This window comes from Erinaceus europaeus, chromosome 1 (assembly GCF_950295315.1).
Source record: "Erinaceus europaeus chromosome 1, mEriEur2.1, whole genome shotgun sequence".
Lineage (NCBI taxonomy): Eukaryota > Metazoa > Chordata > Mammalia > Eulipotyphla > Erinaceidae > Erinaceus > Erinaceus europaeus.
Window position 1 is genome coordinate 73,212,451 of NC_080162.1, and position 23,447 is coordinate 73,235,897.

The 23,447-nt window shown below is 44.3% G+C and overlaps 1 protein-coding gene across 10 annotated transcripts in view; it reads right to left on the reverse strand.

Annotated features, from left to right (window-relative positions):
• The window catches only part of SNPH (syntaphilin), a 49,290-nt gene extending 27,552 nt beyond the window's left edge, over positions 1 to 21,738 (reverse strand). For 3 of the 10 annotated variants that reach the window (XM_060187703.1, XM_060187700.1, XM_007523082.3), the window contains exons 1-2: positions 21,619 to 21,635; positions 21,279 to 21,389 (exon numbers count right to left, since the gene is read on the reverse strand). The gene's annotated coding sequence lies outside the window, so the exon portion shown is untranslated. Of the gene's footprint in view, positions 1 to 7,012; positions 7,053 to 20,985; positions 21,062 to 21,278; positions 21,390 to 21,618 lie in introns of those variants that run through there. The other 7 variants (XM_060187678.1, XM_016188130.2, XM_060187654.1 and 4 more) reach the window with 4 other exon arrangements.
• Positions 21,739 to 23,447: the final 1,709 nt, after the last annotated feature.

Genomic DNA, 23,447 nt, shown 5'->3' on the forward strand with positions numbered 1-23,447 from the left:
CAGCTATTATGTCCTGAAGAATGCTTTCTTCCCCTCCCTCTCTTTCTTCCTCTGGTAAGCCAAAAGTGCATATATTATTTCTTTTTGAGTCATCCCATAGGACTCTTTTGTTGTTTTCAGTATCTCCTAATCTCTTTTTGAGATCTCTTACTTCTTTTTTAGTTGTCTCTAATTTATCCTTGATCTTGCTAATTCTGTCTTCAGCCTCACTTAATCTATTCTCTTTCCCCTCTGTTGTTTTCTGGAGTTCATCTATTTTGTTACACTGTTCTGATACTGTTTTAGCTTGTTCAGCTAGTTGTGTTCTTAGCTCAGCTATTTCAGCTTTCAGTTCTCTAATAACCTTGAGATAGTGTTTTCTCCCAGAGTCTCATTTGTTGTTTCTAAATTTCTAATGATAATTCTGTCAAACTCTTTACTCACTCCTGTGATGATTTCCTTAACTAGTGTTTTGATGTTATTTTGTGTTTCAGCCTTTGGGGGGCTTTTAGCTGGACTCTTGTCCTGGTTTCTTTCTCCAGTATTTCTACTTGTTGGTTTAACCATTTTATATAGTATGTTATGAGGTCCCTCTCTCAGTACTTTTCAAATTACTGATCACTCCTGCCTGGATCGACTTGTGTCTAAATAAGGTAGTTAAAGGGTTCACAATTGTGGAAATTGACAGTTGATTCGATATTATTTTAATCCCTGAGTTAGACCTTAGTGGCTTAAAAGCCTCTTTTGTTCTTTTTCTTCCCTGTAGGCTATGGAAGTCTGAATACTTTTAAACTATAAGTAGGCTTCTTAGCTTAACCACTGACTCCTGACCAAGAGATAAAGCACAGTGGGGCAGAGATAATCCAGTGGTTATGCAAAGAGACTCTCACAGCCCCACCACCTGGCCACTGAGGTTTAGATCTCCTGAGTTTTCTCATTAGTTCTCTGTCCCCAGGTGTCAGCACAGCCCCCCCCCCCCACACTGCTCCATATTCTGAGGGCAGTAGCAATGGAGCTACATTTGCATTTGGTGACTCTTAGGGAGTCCTTTCTTCCCTTCAGTTGTCTTTTTTGTTGGTGAAACAGACTGGAGGTGGTGTCTTAACTGGTATACTGTTGGACTGTTACCAGCCATTTAATCTCTCCCTAGGCTCCTCTCTGTCCATGAGCCACATGTATTTGCACTCACCGGTGATTTGGTGGGTTCCTGAAGTCATTCTAGTCCTGTCTTGTTGCGGTCCCAGGTGGTCTCCTTTGGTATTCCTAGTTGACCCGGAAGAGGAAACACAGCTGCTGTTCAGTGTGGTTTTAAAGCTGTTATTTCAGCAGCATTTTGCTGGACTTACTTCCAGATACTCTATATTTATTTTCTTAGCTCTCCTTATACCTCCTAAAGTTAGGGGGTATCATCTCCATTTTACCATGGAGAAAGCTCTGTCTCCAGAGGCAAGCAAATTTTCATAAGGAAGAATGGAAAGAAAGTAGGTGTGAACACTCAGAGCAGAGTTTAGAAAAATCCAGTGATTGTGTAAATATCCCCAAGTCTTGACAGCAAAAACTGACATCTATGTAAGCACAGTTGATCCTCATTGCTTGTGGATTCTGAACTTGCAAATTCATCTACTTGCTAAAATTTGTAATCCCAAAATCAACACTAGAGGTTCTTGCAAGGTTATTTATTTGTAGACATATGCACAGTTGTAAAAACTTTCTACTTCTTTTTAAAAAATCTTTATTTATTGGATAGAGACATCAGAAATCAAGAGGGAAGGGGGTGGTAGAGGGTGAGACACAGAAAGATACCTGTAACAACGCTTCAACACTCACAAAGCTTTCGCCCTGCAGGTGGGGACTTGGGGCTCGAACCTGGGTCCTTGCACATTGTAACATGTGCACTCAGCCAGGTGTGACATGTGCACTCAGCCTGGCCTGGTGAAAACTTTCTATTGTCTGCTACAATGCAAAGTATGGTCAGTGTCATATTGTACACAAGTGCTTTTTGCATGGCCTATTTAGTGCTGTTGATTTATTTGCCTATCTTAGACCTCACACCTGTGTGATTCCACTACTGATGGACTTTTGTTTTCCTTTTTTATTTTCAGATAGAGAACAACAAAGAGGGAGTGAACGAGAGACAGAGAAGAGACACCACCATTTGTGTAGCATTCTCCATTGTTGTGCATGGTGGTGGTGGGGTTCAAACCTGGGTCCTCAAGAGTTTTATGGAATGAGCTGTCTCCAGGTTCTACCACTTTAGGTGCTTATTTTGGTAATTTCTATGCTTAAATCGCCCTCCCCCATCAAATACTACTCACTGTTCCTGTACACAACAGGTAGTGATGTGCCTCAGGCAGAAAGCAATCAGATTCATTCAGGGATGAGATATAGTGCCATTGCCATGAATTCGGTTTTAACTCTTCCATCATATATACTAAAAAAAAAAAAAAAAGTGTCTTTCAACAGAAGCACACACAAAACAAGGTTATGTGTGGATCAAGAGATGGGAAATAGTGTGACTAGAGGCTCACATGAGCCTAACCTTGTATTTTTCCTAAGTACACGTACAGCCCAGCACTTGCAGTGAGAAAAATGGGTACAGAGTGCAGCTATGTTACACAGATTTGCACACAATGGGTCTAATTGTGCTTAGGAATGCATGCATGTGCATACATAATCATGCTCATATCTGTGCACTCCACCCATCTACTAAACACTACCATTAGCACTAGCACCAACACCCGCAAGCCTCCTCAGATGGGTATAAAGACTATATTTAAGTACTCAGGAGGTAGAGTTAGACAATCTGGGATGAAATCCTATAGATCAATTCCTAGTTCAGTGGGAGTTGTGTTCTCAGGCTAGTTACTCCCTGGGTCAATTTCCTAATATATATAACTGAGGTTAATCATTGTTGTGCTGATAATGCGAAGTTGTATAGGTCAAGTTGCCAAGATCAGAGCCTGGCACACTGCAATCCATAGCTGGATAGTGGGACAGAGACTTCCAAGGTCTGTATATTTGCCTAGGTCATGACAGGGGAGCTGGTAGAGCCAGAGTCAGGACCTTAGTTTTTTTTTTTTTTTTTTTTTTTGCCTGTAAGGTTATCACTGGGGCTCAGTGCCAGCACTGTGAATCTCCTGCTCCTGGAGGCTATTTTTCCCATTTTCTTGCCCTTGTTGTGGTTGTTATTGTTATTGTTGTTGTTGGATAGGACAGAAGAGAAATCAAGAGAGGAGGGGAAGACAGAGAATGGGAAAGATAGACACCTGCAGACCTGCTTCACCTCTTGTGAAGTGACCCCTCCCTTACAGGTGGGGAGCTGGGGGCTTGAACCGGGATCCTTATGCAGGTCCTTGTGCTTTGTGCCATGTGTGCTTAACCCGCTGCACTACCGCCCAGCCCTCAGTACCTTATCTTCTTCCCCTTCCTCTTTAACAGGCCTGGGTCTCATTTTGCCCAGGCATTAGTTCCAGAAACATTTGTTGATCAGAAGTCCAGGATCCAGGGGGGTGAAAACCACAAGGTGCCGGAGACAAGGGACTTTTGGAGATCCTCAAATAGTAGCCAATAGACCATAGCATGACTATAAACAGCTTTTTTTGGGGGGGGTGGAGGTGGTGGGGGTTGGGAGGCTTGCATGTGTATGTATTGAAATTAAATTTCAGTATTTAGAAATTGATATATTTCATTTAAAAATCTAGATTTCTGGTTTGTCTTAAATAAATCAAAAGATCTTGCAGTTCTGTGGCTATATTCTGGCCTAGCAATGGGTGACCGAGAGTAAGAATTCTCCACTTTATTAGTTTTCTTGCTTTTTAAATTATTATTATTTACTGCCACCAAGGCTGTCACTGGGACTCAGTACCAGCATTATGAAGCCACTGATTCTGGTAGGCATATTTCTTTATTTTCCCCCTTTCTTATTTTTATTTTTTATTAGATAGGACAAATAAAAATTAAGAGTGGGGGGAGGTAAAGAGGGAGAGAGAAAAACAATCACCTGTAGACCTGTTTTACCACTCAGGAAGCTTCCCCCCTGCAAGTGGGGGCTGAGGGCTTGAACCCTGAGCTTTGCATATGGTAATGTGTGTGCTCATTTGGGTGTACCACAGGCTGGCCCCAGTGTTTTTGCTTTTATACCTGGCCTGTTTTGGTTATGTCTTCCATCACGACAGTCAATTCCTTTTATAGGTGGAGGATAGAGGATGGGAAGGTAGAGTTTGAGGTAGTATTTGTCTGAGGCCCCAGGTAAATTAGTGGTGTGGCTAGAATTTGAACACTAGGATTGCAACTCTGGACTGCAGATAGAAGGTGGAAAATACAAAATGAGGGACTAAAGCTAAAGAGAAATCCTACTCAGGAAAAGGTTCGTGGCATCAGAGATGGATAGCAGAGAACATCTGCTCTGGCTGCAGCCAGCAGAACGTTTTCTTCCTTCCATATGTTGCTACCATTGACCTTCTCTCCCCTGTAAGATAAACCCCTGCCTGGGCTCTGTTGACAGGGCGCTCTCAGGTGTCAGTCTCACCTGCCTTTTCACCTGAGCAAGCAGAGAGCTTCATCATCACAGGGGCCTCTGGAGTGGCCTGGAGTGCAAAGACTTTATCCTAGAGCAGAATCCAGCAAGAAAACCTAATCTTTAGAAGAGGATTGGCCACACAAAGTGCAAGGACAGGCATAAGGATTCCAGTTCAAGCTCCCAGCTCCCCACCTGCAGAGGAGTCACTTCACAGGCAGTGAAGCAGGCCTGCAGGTGTCTATCTTTCTCTCCCCCTCTCTGTCTTCCCCTCCTTTCTCCATTTTTCTCTGTCCTATCCAACAACAATAACAACAATAACCACAACAATAAAACAAGGGCAACAAAAGGAAATAAATAAATATTAAAAAGAAAAAAATTTAAAAAAAGAAGAGGATTGGCCATATGCTTTAGCTTCCTCATCTACAAACCAGAGTCCCAACTGTGAAGATTTAAGCATTTGTAAGGCTGAGTATACATTGTCCAGATTCTTTTTTCCCTAATGTTATAAAACAAGGGCCAGAAACAAATGAATAGTTTATCCTAAGAAGTTCACAAAATTTACAATGTCTCTTTTAGCCCTATCCATCTACCTACCTATCTGTCTATCTATTATAAAGACAAAGAGGCAGAGAGAGGCAGAGAGAGAGAGAGAGACAGAAAGACCACTGCACCAAAGCTTCCTCCAATGCAGTGGGGGCTGGGCTCAAACATGGGCCACATACATAGCAAAGCAGTGTATTATTCAAACGAGCTATTTCACTGTCCCTCTACTTGATTTTTGAAATATTAATTTTATCAAGAGAGAGGCAGAGAGAGAGAGAGAGAGAGAGGCAGGCACTAGAACATCCAGTCTAGCACATGTGGAGCCAAGGATTGAACTTGAGACCATATATGTGCAAATCTGGTGCTCTATGTGCTAAGCCACCCTTCTAGTTTATTTCTAAGCATAGAAAAAATGTGTGGGGGGGGGGCTGGAGGAGGTTGGAGGTGGTGCATCTGGCTAAGTGCACATATTACCAAGCATAAGGACCCGGGTTTGAGCCCCTGCTCCCCACCTGCCAGGGGTCTGCTTTACAAATAGTTAAAGCAGGTCTGCAGGTATCTTTCTCTCCCTCTCTCTATCTCCCTATTTTCTTTCAACTTCTTTCTGTCCTATCTAATAAAGGAAAAAAAATAAATTAAATTAAACAAACAGGCTACTGGGAATGGAAGATTCATAGTGCTGGCACTGAGCCCCAGGAACAACCCTGACAGCAAAAATAAATAAAGAAAAGAAAAGAAAAAGAAAGAAAAAAATGTGGTTTAAGGGACATTCGTTTTTAAAATTTTTTAAAAAATATTTATTTATCTTCCCATTTGTTGCCCTTGTTTTTCATTGTTGTTGTAGTAATTGTTGATTGTTGCTGTTATTGATGTCATCATTGGTAGATAGGACAGAGAGAAATGGAGAGAGGAGGGGAAGACAGAGAGGGGGAGAGAAAGATAGACACCTGCAGACCTGCTTCACTGCCTGTGAAGCGACTCCCCCGCAGGTAGGGAGCCGGGGGCTTGAACTAGGATCCTCATGCCGGTCCTTGCGCTTTGCACCACATATTGCTTAACCCGCTGCGCTACCGTCTGACTCCTGGGACATCCATTTTTACATAGCTATGACCATGGCACATCTCTATGTAGCTTCTAAAATTTTAACATGGTTTAAGAATTGCCCATGATTTGGCATATCTTTTATAAGAAGTATTTGTGGCTTTTGTCATATTCCAAAGATTTCCTCTTTCTGTTGAACATTAAATTTTCTCACTAACAAAAACAATGCTTTAATATTTGAGTATCTGTACAAATCTGTATATATTTATATTTCTGTATTTATAGTTCTTTCTCTTTTTTTTTACCATATTTATTTACTTTATTTGATAAGACAGAGAGAAAATGAGAGGGAAGGGGGAGACAGAGGAGAGAAAGAGACACTTGTAAAACTTACTTCACTGCTCAGGAATCTTCCCCCCTGCAGGTGGAAGTAGGGGCTTGAACTCTGGTCTTTGAGCACGGTAACATTCTTGCTTAACCAGGTGTGCCACCAGCAGCCAGCCCCCGTTTAGAGTTATTTCTTCAGGATATATCCCCAATGGCATATTTATAAGGCCAATAAACATTCTGCCAAACTGTCATCCTAAAGTGATGAATTTTGCCAGCTGACCCCCCCCCCAGTAGCGCCCCCCCCAGCATAAGCACATCATTTGTTTTCCATTTGTCAAAACCACTAGCAATTAACATTGCCTCCTAAATGGTCAGGAATTCAAGCTTAAATAAAAGAACTATCCAAGTAGCCTTTCTGTATCTCTTTGCTCTGGTGATATCTTCATTCTCCTGTGGCAAGGGGGGGGGGGGGGGAACTGAGGGCTCCTGGGGAGACCTAGCTCTGAAATTGACGGCACATTCTCAGCGCTTCCCCACTCTTCTAATGACAGCACCCCTTGTTGACGTGGCAGCTAGGGCAGGGTTTCGGTCAATATTTACCAAGTGTCCCTTGTGTGCTGGGCCCTCTTCAGGTCATCCAAGCATGTGTTAGGGAGGTGCTGGGTAGAAAAAGAGAGGAAGTGTCTACAGAACTCAGGAGGCGGCCTCCTTGAGCAGGGCTCTGAGGACGGCTCCAAAGTTGTGAATTGAGTGTAGAAGTTGGGATTAACATTATGGAGACACAGAGGAGCAAGAGAGCCATAAAGGCTTGAGTACTGCCAGGTCACATGATGGGGGGGGGGGAGGGGGATTTGAAGAATGCCTTTTGAGCTTACAGAAAAGTATTCCAAGCAGAGGAACAATAAACCTGCACCAGCTCTATGAAAATGAACTAGAGAATTGAGGAGAGACACCCTAAGAGCAAAGGTGGAAGCAGAGAAGAGAAAGTGAGGGAAACAAAGATGACTTCAAGAGAAATTTAGGAGGCCAACTGTTTAGGATTGGGCTGCAGGGGAATGAGGGCGAGAAAGAGAACTGTGTTGATGCTCAGGTCCGTGCATAGGTAGGTGTGGATAAGGGCCACTGGCCACTGGCCACTCATTGTTTAGTCCTGTTTCTTCCTTAGTAAAGAAACTATTTTTCTCAGGGGTGGCCAAATACCCAGCTTAAAGAAGACAGGTGTCCAGAGAGGCAGCAGTTCTGACCTATGTGCTGTGATCACACTGGACTTGAGAATCTGGTTGCCTGCTATCCAGCCTGAAGGGCCAGAGAGAAATGGAAGCTTGTCTTCAGTGTAGGGAGCCCTCCTGGGTGCTGAGTGGGGCTGGATTCATAATCAAGGCCTAGCAAACACCCAGCCAAGGAAGTCAGGCAGCCCACCAACCAGTCAGCTCTGGGAGTCCTGAGAACCCACAGTCCATCAAGGCACCAGGGAAAGGAGGCCTGAAAGAGCTCTACTAGTCATATTTTCTGGAACAAAGTAACAAGAAAACAGAACTGGGAATCACAGCTCTTGTCTCTGCCACTGAATCCTAAGTCTAAGAGTCCACTTCTCGCAACCTCTTGGCACCTATGTCTCCCTATCTGTTAGTAACCCCCATGTAGTGTCTGTGGCAAAGTGACCTCTGTCTGTCTTGTCAGTCTCACCTCCTATCATGTTCTTCTGACCATCTTTGCTGAGCCATTCACCTGTAAGTTCACCAAGCTCTGACACCTAGAAAACATCTCCCAAGTTTTTTCCACCAACTCAGCTTCCAAGCTCTGTTCAAGCATGGTGGCTTGGGTGCAGCTTCACAGGACACAATTCATGCTCCCTCCTTGGTGGCCCCACAGCACATGCTACATTCAGAGCACTTGCTATATCAATAGGACATAGTCTGTTTATAAAGATCTCTCTACCTGTGGACCACAACCTTTCATCATTTGGGTTTCTGAGCCAACACACACAAAAATACAAATGCAAACACACAGAGAAGAACTCCTCTTATGCTGTCTGTGTACTGCTGTGGGTTGTGAAAGGGCTTCAGACAGAAGAAGTAAACACTCCTTCACCCAGGCTCTGCATAGGCCAGTGAAAAGCAGAAAAGGGTGCCCAGATCTTTCTAGCTGACACATCCTCAAACCTAGTCCAGAGTTCACTCAACAAATCTTCCTTAGGCCTTCCAAAGGCCTTCTGGTGGCAACAGATAGTTTCCATTACACACCTGCCATTTTTTGGAGTTAGGTTGGTCATCTAGATAGTTTATACCCAATTGTCACCCACAGGAAGGCACTGTTATGTCATTACACAGGCAAGGTGAGGGAGGTTTGGAAAAGTGACATGACTGACTGATCCAGGGTCACAACAAGGAAAGGCTTCAAGACACCCAGTCAAAGGGACTTTTCCTCTGGAAGTTTGTATAGACTCTGACACTAAATCCCCACAGGGTCTCAGGGACTCTGCTTCCCTTTGTGCAAAATGAGGCTATTGAGACACATGAGCTCTAAGTCCTTCTAGGAGCTGCCCTTTTTCAATCTAGATGGCAGCAGGGAGAGCTCCCTTCAGTAGCAGGAGTCTCTGAGCAAGCCAGGCTATTAGTTTCTCCCGCTCTCACCCACACATACAGGTGCCCACACATATGCTCACTGGATCTGAAACCCCAACAAGGTCAAACCACAGACTGGAAGAATCTATCTGCAAAATATACATTTAACCGTGGTCTGGGAGGTGACACAGTGATAAAGCTTTGGATTTTCAAACATGAAGTCCCAAGTTCGATATTCGGCAGCACATGTGATGTCTGGTTCTTTCTCTCTCCTCCTATCTTTCTCATAAATAAATAAATAAATAAAATCTTTAAAAAATATACACTTAATCAAGAACTTGCACCCAGAACATATAAAGAACTCTTGTGGGAGTCAGGCGGTAGCGCAGTGGGTTAAGCCCAGGTGGTGCAAAGCACAAGGACCGGCGTAAGGATCCCGGTTCTAGCCCCTAGCTCCCCACCTGCAGGGGAGTTGCTTCAAGCGGTGAAACAGGTCTACAGGTGTCTATCTATCTTTCCCCTTCTCTGTCTTCTCCTCCTCTCTCCATTTCTCTCTGTCCTGTCCAACAACGACATCAATAACAACCACAATAATAACTACAACAATTAAAAAAAAAACAAGGGCCACAAAAGGGAATAAATATTAAGAAAATAATAATATAGAAAAAAAGAACTCTTGCAACTCAAATAATAACATGACCACCAAACAGTTAAATGTTTTTAAATGGGTAAATGTTTGAACAAATACATTAGCCAAGAAAATTCATGGCTGTCAAATAAGCACACAGAGATCTCAATATCCTGAGTCACTAAGGACATTCAAAGTAAAGCCATAAGGCAATACCTACTAGAATGGCTGAAATTAAAAATCTGATCATACCCATAGCTGGTGAAGCTGTGAAAGAATTAGATCTTTCATACACAGCTGATGGGAATATAAAAGGTATAGCCATTTTTAAAATAGGGAACTATATCCATACAAAGACATACACAGATATTCATAGTAGCTTAATTTGTAATAGATAAAAAGAAAACAGGGACTGGGAGGGAGTGTATCCCGAAGAGCACTTTATTATTATTATTTCATATTACAGTGCTCAAGGACCCCCCCCCTCAAACCTCCATTCCCTTCTGGACACACAGAAGCTTCACAATTGGTGAAGCAGGGCTGCGGTGTCTCTTTCTTCCACTCTATCTACTTCTCTCCCCTCTCAATTTCTCTATGTTTCTATCAAAAATAAATAAAATATTATTTTCCCCCACAAGGGTTGTCATTGGGGCTCTGTGCTGGCACTACGAATCCACCTCTCCTGGCGGCCATTTTTTCTTTTTTTTTTTTTTTTTGCCTATTATACTCGATATGACAGAGAGAAATTGAGAAGTTTGGAGAGTCAGAGAGGGAGATATAATGACAGACACCTGCAGACGTGCTTCACCACTCATGAAGCTTCCCCAGCCCCTGCTGCAAGTGGAAAGCGGGGACTCAAATCCTGGGTCCTTGCACATGACAATATGTGCACTTAACCAGGTGTGCTACTGCCGGGCCCCAAATGAAATAAATATACATCTCCTAGTACAACTATATACTACCAGTTTTTGAATCTATAAAACAATGTGAAGAAACTGCATACAAAGCTATATTTTAATTCATGTATATTATATATCTCATTTAATTGTATCTTTTATTTCTCTCATCAATGTCTTAGCTTTTGGGAAAAAATCTTGCATATATTTTGTTACATTTATGAAAAAACTTCATATTTTAGTGTTTAGAACTGTCTTTCATTTTTTAAACAACACTTTCAATATAACTTTAACCTTGTATATAAAAAAAGAATACATCAACAAATGAATACATGTATGAATTGTGGTTTATTCTTCCATCTAATAGAATACTACTCAGCATGTAAGGAGAATAAGCTATATATACAATCTCAAAATACTATAGAGAGAGAGAAAAAGGGAGAAAGATTATCTCAAAATAAGTATGCTGAGCAAAGCAAGTCAGGTAAAAAAAAAAGTAAATGTTGTATGATCCCATTTATTTAAAAAACAAATCTAGAAAAATGTAAATCAGTCTATAGTGACAGAAAACAGATGGATAGTTGCCTAGGGAAAAGTGGGAAGGAGGTGGGTAAGAGAGAGGCAAGAGGAAACTTGTAGGGATGAGGCTATGTTATTATCTTAGTTGTGGTGGTAGTTTCATGGGTTACATACTATGGCAAAACTGACCAAAGTGTTCATTTAAATTATATGCAGCTTGCTATCTGTTGACTATATTTAACAATGCTGGAGGTGGGGGGGAAGGGACAGGGAAAGAAGGAGCAGCAGCAAGTGGGAGGAATTTTAGGAAGCTAGGCACATGCACACAAAGATGCACACTCATACACTGAGTTGAAACTGCCCAGGGTTCCATCTGCTCGAACCACCAGGCCTATTTGTCATTTGCTCATTATTTTTCCAGAATACTCTCTGTGTGCCAGGCTTCTGCTGGGTGCTCAGGCTTCAGAGTTAAATCAAACCCAATTCTTGCTCTCAGAAGTTCATTCCTATCAGCCACAATGTATGTTGCCTTTCCCAAATTCTAGCAAATAAACATTTAGCCACATGCTTCAAACACCCCAGTAAGCTTCCCTGTTAGAACTCTTCTTTTTGGACCTTATTTTGTTTCTAGCCTTGCCACCTCTTGGGAGAAAACCTTCAAACAGTTCACAACTCCAACAGAATCCACTTTCATCTGTGTTAAACTGACAACAAAGTCAAACCCCAACTGATTTCTAATAATTGACATGAGATCTGAGTCTTCATAGAATCACAGAAATTCAGGGCAGGAAAGAATCTGAAGGCTTCAAAGCCCAACATCCATCTGACTGAAGCTATATTTCTATGAATAACATTCCTATTGCAGTTGCCCAGACTCAGTTTGAATACCTTCAGTGAGAACAGACCTCACTACAAACTGAAGACTCAGTGCAACTGTGGAAAGCCAAGGAAGTTCTGAGGTTCTTTCTATCTGTGGAGGGAAAGGCACTGCCCTTTATAAAGTGCCTACTGGATGCTAATGCATATATGCTTTACACATATGGGACTTCTAGTCTAGTTGAATTCTCACACTAGTAATTATTTATTGCTGCCAGGGTTATCCCTGGGACTAGGTGCCTGCACAGATCCACCATTCCTGGGAGGGTCACTTTTTTTTTCTCCTTTGATTTCTTTTCAAGAGAAAGTGAGAGACAAAGAAAAGTATGGAGGAGAGAGAGAGAGAGAGAGAGAGATCTGCAGCATTGTTCCACTGTTCCTGAAGGTGGAGCCACCACCCACCCCCTTGTTCATATATGTTGATGCAGATCCAAGGCTTCCCACATGCACAACAGAACTGTCCCTAGGCTAATCTTTACATTCTTCACTTTAGAGGGAAGCAGAAGGAGGAGAAACAGACAGACGAGAGACACCACAGCATTGCCCCACCATCTGTGGGGCTCCCCCCATTGCTGTTGTACTCCCACATGGCACAAAGGATTGGTCCCAGAATCCCCTGCATGGTAAATCATGTGCTCTACTGGGTAAACTATGGCCATCCTGCTCTCACCTGTTTTTTTCCTATAAGGCCAGGATTAGGATTATGATGCTCATTTTTACCACTGAGGAGAAAACAGCTTAGAGAAATTGTGAATCTTCTCCACACCACAGTCAAAATGTAAATGATAGAAAGAAATGACAGTGCTGACATATCCAACTCCCAAGTCCATGCTCTCAGCTCTGGACCACTCAGAGAGCACAGCCAGGGGGCTGCCACTGTCTAGGCTTGAACCCTGACCCCTGCACTTGGGTGGGTGAACTCTGAGATTTGGTCTAACACCTATCTACTGCTGTTTCTAATGAACTCCAAGGCCCATCTTCTCCCAGTCGTGGACCACTCAGAATGAGCACCCACTCCTGAATGGAGTGGGAAAAGGTTTCTCCAGAAAGAAGTCACAAAACAGGAAATGGAGATGTTTGTCCTGCAGTTTTCTTTTGGACCTTGGGTGCAGCAGAGTAGCTTGGTCTCTGCTGGGCAGGGGCTGGGAACAGTTCAAGGTGTGGGTGTGCTTTGAGCTCAGTGCTTGGGGCTCAGCATAGCAACTGAGAACCTGGGAGATCTGAAGGAGCTATGGGAGTCAGAAGAGAAATACTTGAAAGGTGACATCTGTATTAGCCCTGGAGACACAGATCCAGTCAGAGGGAGAAAGCAACAATGGTAGGAAGAAACCTTAATGCAGACAGTTCAGGAGCAAGTAAAAGTAACTGAGGTGAAAAAGAACAGCCTCTTCACAGTGGAGTCCTTACTGCTAATGAGAAGCTTCTTCTCTGAAACAGTTTAGTCTTCTTCCATAACCAGATCCCCAATTTTTCATCTGTGGGGGTCATGTGGCAGAAATGCTTCCTGTCCAGACCTCATCATGAGCCAAGAGGGAGGCAGCAGAATCTCCAGGCCAGAACTTCCAGGCCAGCATGGCTTGAAAGAATAGAAACCATGCACCCCACTCTGCACCCCTCAGGAACTAACAGAAACTTCAAGGATGGCTTCTGTGCCTGGCTTCCCAGACTACCAGCTGAGCTCCCTCTTCAGAGGCTGCTAGTGGAGCTTCCAGGGAGCCTGTGGTTGGGAGGCCTGGTAATGTAAGCCTCAAGGGGTGCAGAGGTGTCTGATGGCCTCCGTCCTTGCAGACACAAACCCAACAGAGCTGTCGAAATGGAAGGGTCACACTATGGGTCTTTGAAACTGGGTGTCTGAAAGCACAAGTTGCAAAGGTAAGACCCAGATCTTTAGGCCTGCAGAGAAGGTACACCCTGACCAAGTCTGACCTTCCAGCTTTGTTGCCCTTCTCTGGCCTCATTAGCAGTTCACAACCACTGGGCACTACATGCCCAGCATCTAGAACCTTATGCCAGGGGACAAAGACTGATGACCTATCCCAGACACATGTTAATACATGCATTAAAAATGTTAGCTAGTTGGTCAAGAGATGCCCTCAGAGAAACACCCAGGTTTCTGTTTCGAACACCGGAAGCTCTGGCACCACTGGGCCCACATTCTGCGATGGCAGGAATGGTAGGAGCAAGCTGGCATCTGCCTCTCCCAAATGAACACTTGCCAACCCAATAGTTTCCAATCACCCTCCAGCCTGCTTTACCTTTGTAGATGACTGGGTTTGAGGTCCCTTGTTTCAGATGGTTTATGATGATGAGATCTAGAATTCTGATTGCCCTTATGAGGTAAACAGTGCCATTTCTCTGTTTTACAAATGAGAAAAACAGAAGCTCTGAAAGAAAAAGTAACCTGGCTAAGATTTATACCTAAGAAGCCCGATGCCAGCACCCAACATAAAGACATGAGTGTATGATAAAAAGAACAAAACATGAACAATTCATGGAGTATTTGTTTGTTTTAAAAATTTAGTGTGTGTTTATGTAAAAGAGAAAGAGCACTACTCAGCCCTTTTTTGTGGTGCTGAGAAGTGAACCCTAATCTTATGCATATAAGGAATTTGCTTTACTGTTGACCCAATTATTCAGCCCTTAGAAATTTAAAAATATTTATTGACTAATGGGAGGGGGATAGCAATGGTTATGCAAAGAGACTCTCACACCTGGGGTTTTAAGGTCTCAAGTATAATCCTCCACACCACCAGTACAGCTGACCAGTACTCTGGGAAAAGAAAGAACAAGGGAAAGAAAGGAAAGAAAGAGAGAGAGAGAGAGAGAGAATTGATTAGTGAGTATGTGCAAGAGACAGAGAGGCAGAGAAAGAACCAAAGTGTCATTCTGGTAATGTGATGCCTGGGACTGAACTTGGGACTTCATGTTCTTAAGTCCAATACTTTAGTCACTGTGCCATTTCCTGGGCCTCTGGAAATTTTAATAAATTTCAAATAATTAAAAATAAATTTTTATATAATTTTAAACAAGTTTTTAATAAATCAATTTGAAAGACTACCTTTCTGATACTATAAATCTTATTTTTTTATTTCTTATTGGATAGAGACAGAGAGAAATTGAGAGAGAAGGGGGAGAGAGAGAGAGAGAGGAAGAGAGACAGAGAGACACCTGCAGACCTGCTTCATTACCTATGAAGCGACTCCCCTGCAGGTGGGGAGTCGGGGGCTCGAACTGGGATCCTAACCGGTCCTTGTGCTTTGTGCCACGTGCACTTAACCCACTGCACTACCACCTGACTCCCATAATCTTCTTATGTTGAGGTTAAGTATGTTAAAAGGTTCTTCTGTTCACTCCATGACAGTGGTAGTAAGCAGCACACTATTTGCATGCCATTTCATTGTCCTCATCTGGAAAAACACAAAGATGGCCCACCTAGCATGGGTTCCCAAATATACTGACCTTTGAAATCAAAGTCTGACAACCACTGCTTTGTTATACAGCCTTCCTGTCCCAGATTAACAGTACACTTAAAAAAAAAAAAAATCCTAACATCTCTATCTGTATCTCCTCCCATCTTGGAAGAGGTGCCTTTTGAACTGAGCCTTTCCCAAGCCCTGTCCCTCCCTCAGGCCCACAGAGCATGTGTTCATGCCTCTTGTTATATTTATCTCATTCTTCCTCCAGTTACTGTTATCTGTAGCATATCCACTCTTGTACTTCATAAGTAGTTACAGAACAGAAGATACAGTTGCTGAATAGTGAGCCAACCAGAGCTTAAATTGCCCTTTGAGACCACCACCTCTGGCTTTCATTTCACAAGTGTGGAAATACAAAGGATTTTGTCTCAGGCCACCCAGGAAGCTGATGACAGAGTACAGGAGAGGCCCCGAGTTTCTCCACTTCTTGCTGCTGGTTCCTGACATTGCACCAAGCCGCTTCCAGACACCCTCTTTTGGTTGGCTCAGCACCCCAATTCAGAGGACAGTGCCGAGCATGTGACAAACACTTCCTAAATATCTGTCCATTCAGAGGTGCAGAACAGCCTGGGGACCACAGGCCTCCCCTCTCCAAGGGCCCTCAGCTCTAGCTTGATAATCACATGCACCAAACCTTCATTCAATGTGAGCTGCCCAACAAATGAAGAAATAGTCCCTCAGGCTGCTGGTGACCTGGATATAGAAAGATCACATATGGCTCAGAAGTGCAACCCCAGTTAGGCTGGTGTTAGCTTTACTGAGTAGCCTTGAGGAAGGCCTTTTTCTCTAGGTGTTCGTGATCCCAATAGACAGAATGCTGAGAAAAGCTATGAGGAAGAATTCCCTAAATCGATTAGATGGCTGTAGGCACCAGATTAGCTTTCCAAGAGGAATTTCAGTTCTGTCTCAGAAGTCTTTAAGGACAAGAAAGGTTCTGGTCTACCTTGGAAAAATTCCACTGGAACTGTGTCAGAACTCATTCAAGCTGGAAGTCAGCTTGAATGGTCCTAAAGACTCCATGACCAGTTTGGGTTGCTGGGGTCAAATGCCAACAAAACTTTAGAACTGTGGGCTCGCTGGTGGTACACCTAATTGAGCATACATGTTACAATGCTCAAGAACTTAGGCTCAAGCTACTAGTCCCCAGCTGCAAAAGGGTGGCTTCATTAGCAGTGAAACAGTGCTTCAGATGCCTCTCTTTCTCTCGCCCTCTCTATCCCCCCTTTGCTCTCAGTTTCTTTCTATCTCTACCCAATAAATAAATAAAAAGTACTCTAAAATGTCTAAAACTAGGTAGGGCATTATTGCTACTACTATAGTTACTGTTGTTATTATTATTACATGAATATAAAACATGTACTTTGCAGAAAACAAGGCAGTGACAATGGCATCTCCTCTGGGAAGTTTTCCTGACCCACTGAGCAGGGAAATTCATTCCCTTCTGTGTCTCCTATCACAGCCATACTAATGCACACTATAGCTCCTAAAAATTAGAGATCACTTCTTACTCATTCCTGTACCCTGTGGATTTATCCCAGGGCTTGACTAATATATAATAAAACAAATTCTGACTGATGTTTAACTAGACAACTTCTTATCTAGCTACTCCTATTCTGGAATAAGCAAGTATTTAGGCCTTTTAGAACCAGTGAGTGTGTCCAGTCCATTCATGGGATGTGAAAACTGAATCTCAGAAGGAAACTTGTCTACTCATAGTTAATCAGTTAGGACTTAGACTAAAAGCAACCCTTCTGTACTGGGTATAGTGTACAACCAGTTAAACTGTCAGGCTCTTCAACACATTAGTTGTGTAACTCTGGGCAAGATCCATGTTACTCTGCTCTCTATCCTGTAAAATGGATAAAATTAGTGTCTACATAATGGAATTGTCCGAGGAGTAAATAAGCAATCTTGTATAAAACAGCGTATTTCTACATTTAAGATGTCACACAGAAATTATGTCTGTCATGATTACTATTCTGCCCAGTCACTCTCCTTGGTATACTCGACTCCCCACCCCACCCCCAGGAGTAGAGCTCCAGACAACTTTGCTGTCCTGATGTATATTCTTCAAAAAAGCAAGTTCTGGGGGTCGGGTGGTAGCACACCAGGTTACGCACATGTGACGCAAAGCACAGGGACGGGCATAAGGATCCCAGGTCGAGCCCCCGGCTCCCCACCTGCAGGGGAGTCGCTTCACAGGTGGTGAAGCAGGTCTGCAAGTGTCTATCTTTCTCTCCCCCTCTCTGTCTTCCCCTCCTCTCTCCGTTTCTCTCTGTCCTATCCAATAGTGAGTGACATCATCAACAACAATAATAACCACAACAAGGCTACAGCAACAAGGGCAACAAAAGGGGGAGAAAATGGCCTCCAGGAGTAGTGGATTCATGGTGCAGGCACTGAGCCCCAGCAATAACCCTGGAGGCAAAAAAAAAAAAAGCAAGTTCTCTGCAGTAATTATTCTAAAGAAGTGCCTTATCTCTGGTTTTAAGTCTTTCACAGTGGTCTCTTCTCCAAACCCTTCTGCATACATGCAAACACACATACAATTCACAGACAGTAGCACAGAATTTATGGGGTGGTGGTAAAATCTTCGGAAGAACGTACTCCAAGTCAAGATAACAGTTCAGCAACTTCTAGTAGTGTAATACAAAGCAAATCAATCTCTAAGTTTCAGCCTCCTCATTTCTAAAATAAGTATAACTTGTTGGGGCTGACCAGTGATAGGTAAGAGGCTGGTACTGCTAAAATGATACTGGTGGCAATAATAGTTGTTTTACTTTTATTTAACAAAATCCACTCGACAGAATCTCAGAATCAAAAGAGGCCTTAAGGATCAGGTAGTTTGGTCCTCTCATTTTATAGCTGGGGACCCAGAGGTCTTGAGAGAAGATGTGATTGGCCCAAGGTCACACAATATGGTAGGATGACAACCTGGTCAGGTCTCCTGATTTTCTGTGTGTTCTGTTGTGACCACCTTGATTCTACTTATTTCCCCCTTTTCCTCAAAGCTAGCAAATAGGTTAGAAATCACGGACTATCTAAACCTCGTTCTTCATATTTATCTTGTATCAGTCAGAAACATCTGTTGGACAATGTCATTACTTTCAGATAATCTAGCTCTTTCAAGTCTGACAAGAGGAGAAGTTAAAGACAACTGCTGGTCACTGGCCATAGCAACCATTATAGTATAAGCAATAGGAATATTTAATGACAATCAACACTCTGTACAGTAGTGCCAAGTAGTTCTTGAGAGTGATTTTCCCTATACTACTAACAACATTCCAGAAGCTTCTTCCTCATCTAAATGGCTAAGGGATATGATTTTTTCACACTTATTTGACTCAACATTTTTGCCTAGCCATAGGCTAGAGGTGGGAGACACAGGGGAAAAGGACAGGGCCTGTGCCATGAGGAGCTCACAGTCTAGTGGGGATTTAGGACAAATTCGGACATAGTCTCTTTGGGTCCAAATGATGCAACAGCAAAATGCATCACTTCTCCTATAGGAAGATTTCTTTATCATGCTGTCAAAAGGCAAAAAGCATCTGCAGAAAAAAACTGGGGCAAGAAAGGGTGAGTGTTAGACTGAAAAAATTACAGCAGGAGGGAAGATAAAAAATAAAAATATGGGCACCAAAAACCTGACTCCCTTATCTCAGGGAGATTTTGGTAAGACCCCAGGGAGGGCAAAGGAGCAGCAAGAGGATCCTTGTGAAATCTGGAAGCTTTAGTCTCCCACCTTCCCTCAGTCAGCACACAAGATTCGGATCCACCTATTGGCCTTAAAAATCTGCCCTGAGAGTCGGGCAATAGCGCAGCAGGTTAAGCACACATGGTGCGAAGCGCAAGGACCAGCATAAGAATCCTGGCTCGATCTCCCTGCTTCCCAACTGCAGGGGAGTCACTTCACAGGCAGTGAAGCAGGTCTGCAGGTGTCTCTCTTTCTCTCCCCCCTCTGTCTTCCCCATCTCTCTCCATTTATCTCTGTCCTATCTAATAATGACGACATCAATAACAATAGTAACTACAACAATAAAAAGCAAGGGCAGGGGGCCAGTGGTGGCACACCTTGTTGAGCGCTTCGTGTTGCAATGCTCAAGGACCCAGGTTCAAGCCCCTGGCCCCCACCTGCAGGGGGAAAGCTTTGGGAGTGGTACAGCAGGATTGCAGGTGTCTCTCTGTCTCTTTCCCTCTCTGTCTCTCCCTTCCACTCCATTTTGGACTGTCTCTATCAAATAAATAAAGATAATAAAAAATTTTTTTTAAAAAAGCAAGGGCAACAAAAGGGAATATATATATATATATATATATATATATATATATATATATATATATATATCTGCCCTTTGATGTCAAGATTTCTCAAATCCAGTTCTGAGCTGTATATGTCTCCATGGAAAACTTTCATGCTAGAATGATGTCACAGAGGTTGCAGTGGAAATGTTTGTATCTCCTGAATGCTTCCTAGGCCTCCAGCCCCATAGTCCAATGCATTCTGATATTCATTATCCCCTGTCTGGGACACCAGTGGCAAGGATGTGGAAGAGACTGCAGAGTAGTGGGGGAGGGAGGAAAGAGGACCTAAAGAGAACTAAAAGTAGCTTTGCTCTCCCAAGTCCTGTATCCCTGAGGAAAACCATGTAACAGGTATAGATAATATTTTATACGCTTCTCTCTCTCTCTCCCTCTGTGTGTGTGTGTGTATGTGTGTGTGTGTGTGTGTGTCTGTGTGATTTAGTCCTCACATCAATCCTTGAAGGCATGAGGAAACTGAAGCTTGGAGAAGGGAAATAAATTGACAAAGGTCATCCCATTGCCAATATAGGACATTCTGATGCCTCCAGTTCCATAAGGCCCACAAGGTCAATGTTTCTCTGGAGAAATCCATAGTCGATAGAGATCAGTTGAGGAAATGTTAATTAAGTCAGAGGCCCAAGTTTAAATTCTGAGTTGCTAAGTAGAGAGGGTCCCCCTGACAAGTTAGCCACTTGAAAGGCATGAATCATCTGACCCAACACCTGTATTAGCAGATAAACAGACACCATGTCTACAGAGTTTTAAGATGGTTATTTGTGGCCAGTTGGGAAGCTCAGGGACTAGAACCCCCATCTTCAACACCATTCCTACATGGCCCTGCCTGTAGAGATGATGGCCTTTTTCTGGGAAGCCCACCTGATAGTCAGAGAAGGCAAAGTGTGATCAGACCTTCCTCAACATGGAAGGTAGAAAAAAGGGAACATGATGCTCCCCAGGCTAGTAGGTGCTCCCAGCAGCCCAGCATTTTGCTGGGAAGTCAAAGGAGAAAACATTTCAGACTGTGGAAGCTCCAGGGAGACTGGGGTTTAGATCTCCCTCACTCTGGGTCACGGGCATTTCCCTAGGTTTGTTTCAGGGCTTCAGGGCTTTGATGCTTCTCAGAGGGGACTCTGATGAGGAATCAGTCGTTGTCACTTGACCTTGGGTTGGGTGTGGGGTTCGATCCTTTTCTCACCCCCAGCTACCCTCCCACCCCGCTCCAGGCAGGCTCAAGTGTTTGCCAAATGCCTAGAGGGGAAGAAAGAACACAGGAGTGGGGCGGTTCCTAAAGCACCCCCCCCCCCCCAACGCCCACCTTGGGTATCTTCCCTGCTGCAACCAGCATCCTCTAAGGAGTGAATTTCACCAGAGAGGGCCGCATAGAAGGATCTAGGAGAATGAAGGGCGGGTAAGATGAGTCACAGTTAACCCCTCGTCGACGGGTGTCCGCTGCGGGTTTCTACCGCAGCATGCAAACTGCCCCCGCCCGTCGCCCGCCGCCCGCCACGGTGTAGCGCAGGGCCTTCTCCTGGCACCTGATCCCCAGTCCCCGGGTCCCTGCTCCCAGCTCCCGGCTCCCAGCCCCGGGCTGGGCCGCGGCCTCCTCACCTGAGTCCACGCGCCTGCCCTCCGCAGACCCGCGGGCCCGCGCCGCTCCAGCCTCGCTTGGCGCAGCGCCTCTGCAGTCGCCGCTGCAGCCGCCCAGCCCGGATCAGCAACCTGCGGCGGTGGGGAGACAGACAGAGCGTGGCGGGTGAGCGCCAGCCCGGACGCCCCGGGCGCTGACAGCTGGGCCACCGCAGCCGCCAGCCGCAGGGAGGTGCGCTCCTCCGCGCCACCTCCCCCGCATCCGCATCCGCACCCGCGCCCGCGCCCGCGCCCGCGCTCTGGGCTGCGGCCGGCTCAGCGGGGCGGGGGGCCTGGAGGTCCCCGGGGTCCCTGTCATCACCTGCGGAGGATTCCATGGCTCAGGCTGCCCAGCCCGGGCCGCCCCGCTGCTCTCCGGAGCCCCTGCTGGAGGCGGCTGGCTGCAGCTCGCTCGCCGGGACTGGGGCTGTCGGGAGGGAGGGAAGGCGGGCGGGGAGGCTGAGGGGGGCTGCGGGGACCAGCCAGTGGGAGGCTCGCGGGCTGCTGCGTAAGCGGCCCGTCTGCACTTTGCTTCTTAAAGAGATAGTTGGCGTCTTGCTCCAGAGGAGCGCAGGCGACAGCACGCACCGGGCGAGGTCCTCCTGCACCCTCGCACACACTGGTGGGGCGCGGCGGAGAGCGCATTCGCGCACTGCTGGGCACCTCAGGGCTTGGCTCAGCCTTCTCATCCGTAGCAAGCGACGGTGACACCAACCTCACTTTCTGGCACACAGCCAGCTCCCACTGAATAGAAATTTTACTCTCGCTCTTTTGGGAACACTCTCCACATCTTTGAATATCAGGGTTATTTATTTGTTTTAAATATTTTCGTTTTTCTTTTTTCCCCTAGAGCGCTGTTCAGCTCTGGTTTACGGTGGTGCTGGGGACTGAACCTGAGAATTTGGAGCCTCAGGCATGAAACGCCTTTGCATAGCCTTTATTGCTATCTCATCCTGTCCTATCACCACGGTTATTGAACGCCAACGGCATTTATATTGTTAAGAAAAACAATAGCATAAACCTTCACTATCTGACAACAAAAATTATTTTCTTTACAGTACTAAGATGGTGAATAGTTGTGCCACTCATTACTCAAAACCCAGATTTCTAGCCCCCCACTATGCAGTCTTTCTGGATTTGTTTCCTAAATAAGATCACCCAAGAAATTACTGTCATGTGAGCGAAATACCTCACCCTTCGATTTCACCCCTCTCAAGACTCAACCCTGCTGAGGCAAACTGCCTCCTTCCCAATTTCTCTTTTGTTAAAGGTATTAGCATGTGCATTACTTCCCAAGCCCCTTACTGTTTCATCAGTTCAGGTGAAGTGCAATGTAAAAGCCCTGTTTAGATACCGCCAAAGCTTGAAATCCCCTTTCTTCCTTCGACCAAAAAAATTAATATTTTTTGTTTTATTTTGAGAGTTTTACATACTGCTGCACAAACTCAATACTACTGGTTAGTAACTGGAAAGATAATTACAACCTAAAATAGGTGTTCATTTAACTCATTTCCCTTTTTTCTTCCACTCACTATCACAGGAGAAACAAGGAGGAAAATTCAGAGTTGGACTCTCTGCCTAGTCTTTCTACTCTTATCCTGGCAATTTTGTTTCCCAAAATTTGATGGCTGAGTTCAAAACATGCACTTCTCTAAAAATATATATATTTATCATAAGAGAGACAGAGAGAATAAAAGAGGGAGAGAAAGAATCAAATCATTGCTCAGCTCTGGCATATGGAGGGGGAATCAAACCCAGGGGCCCTGGGGCTTTAGGCATACAAACTGGTGTTCAAGCAAGTTAAATCCCTAGCCCCTAGGAAAGTCTATTTATTTTAGCTTTGATTTCCTTCATTTTTATTAGTGATTCAGTAATTGTTTACAAGATGATAAAATCATAGTGGTATAGTTCCACACCATATCCACCACCACAGATCTGTGCCCTGCCTCACACCCTGTTTTACCTACTTCCCTCAATGATACCAACCATAGGCTTTACAAAATCTTAGTAGCCGTCTGAATATTTTAAAAACAAGTTGATAAACATATGAGCAAAAACATCCAGTAATTGTCTTTCAGGAAAATGCAGGTTATTTGGTAACATTCATAAACCATTAGTAACAAGAGTCCTTGAACACAAATACCAAATTAA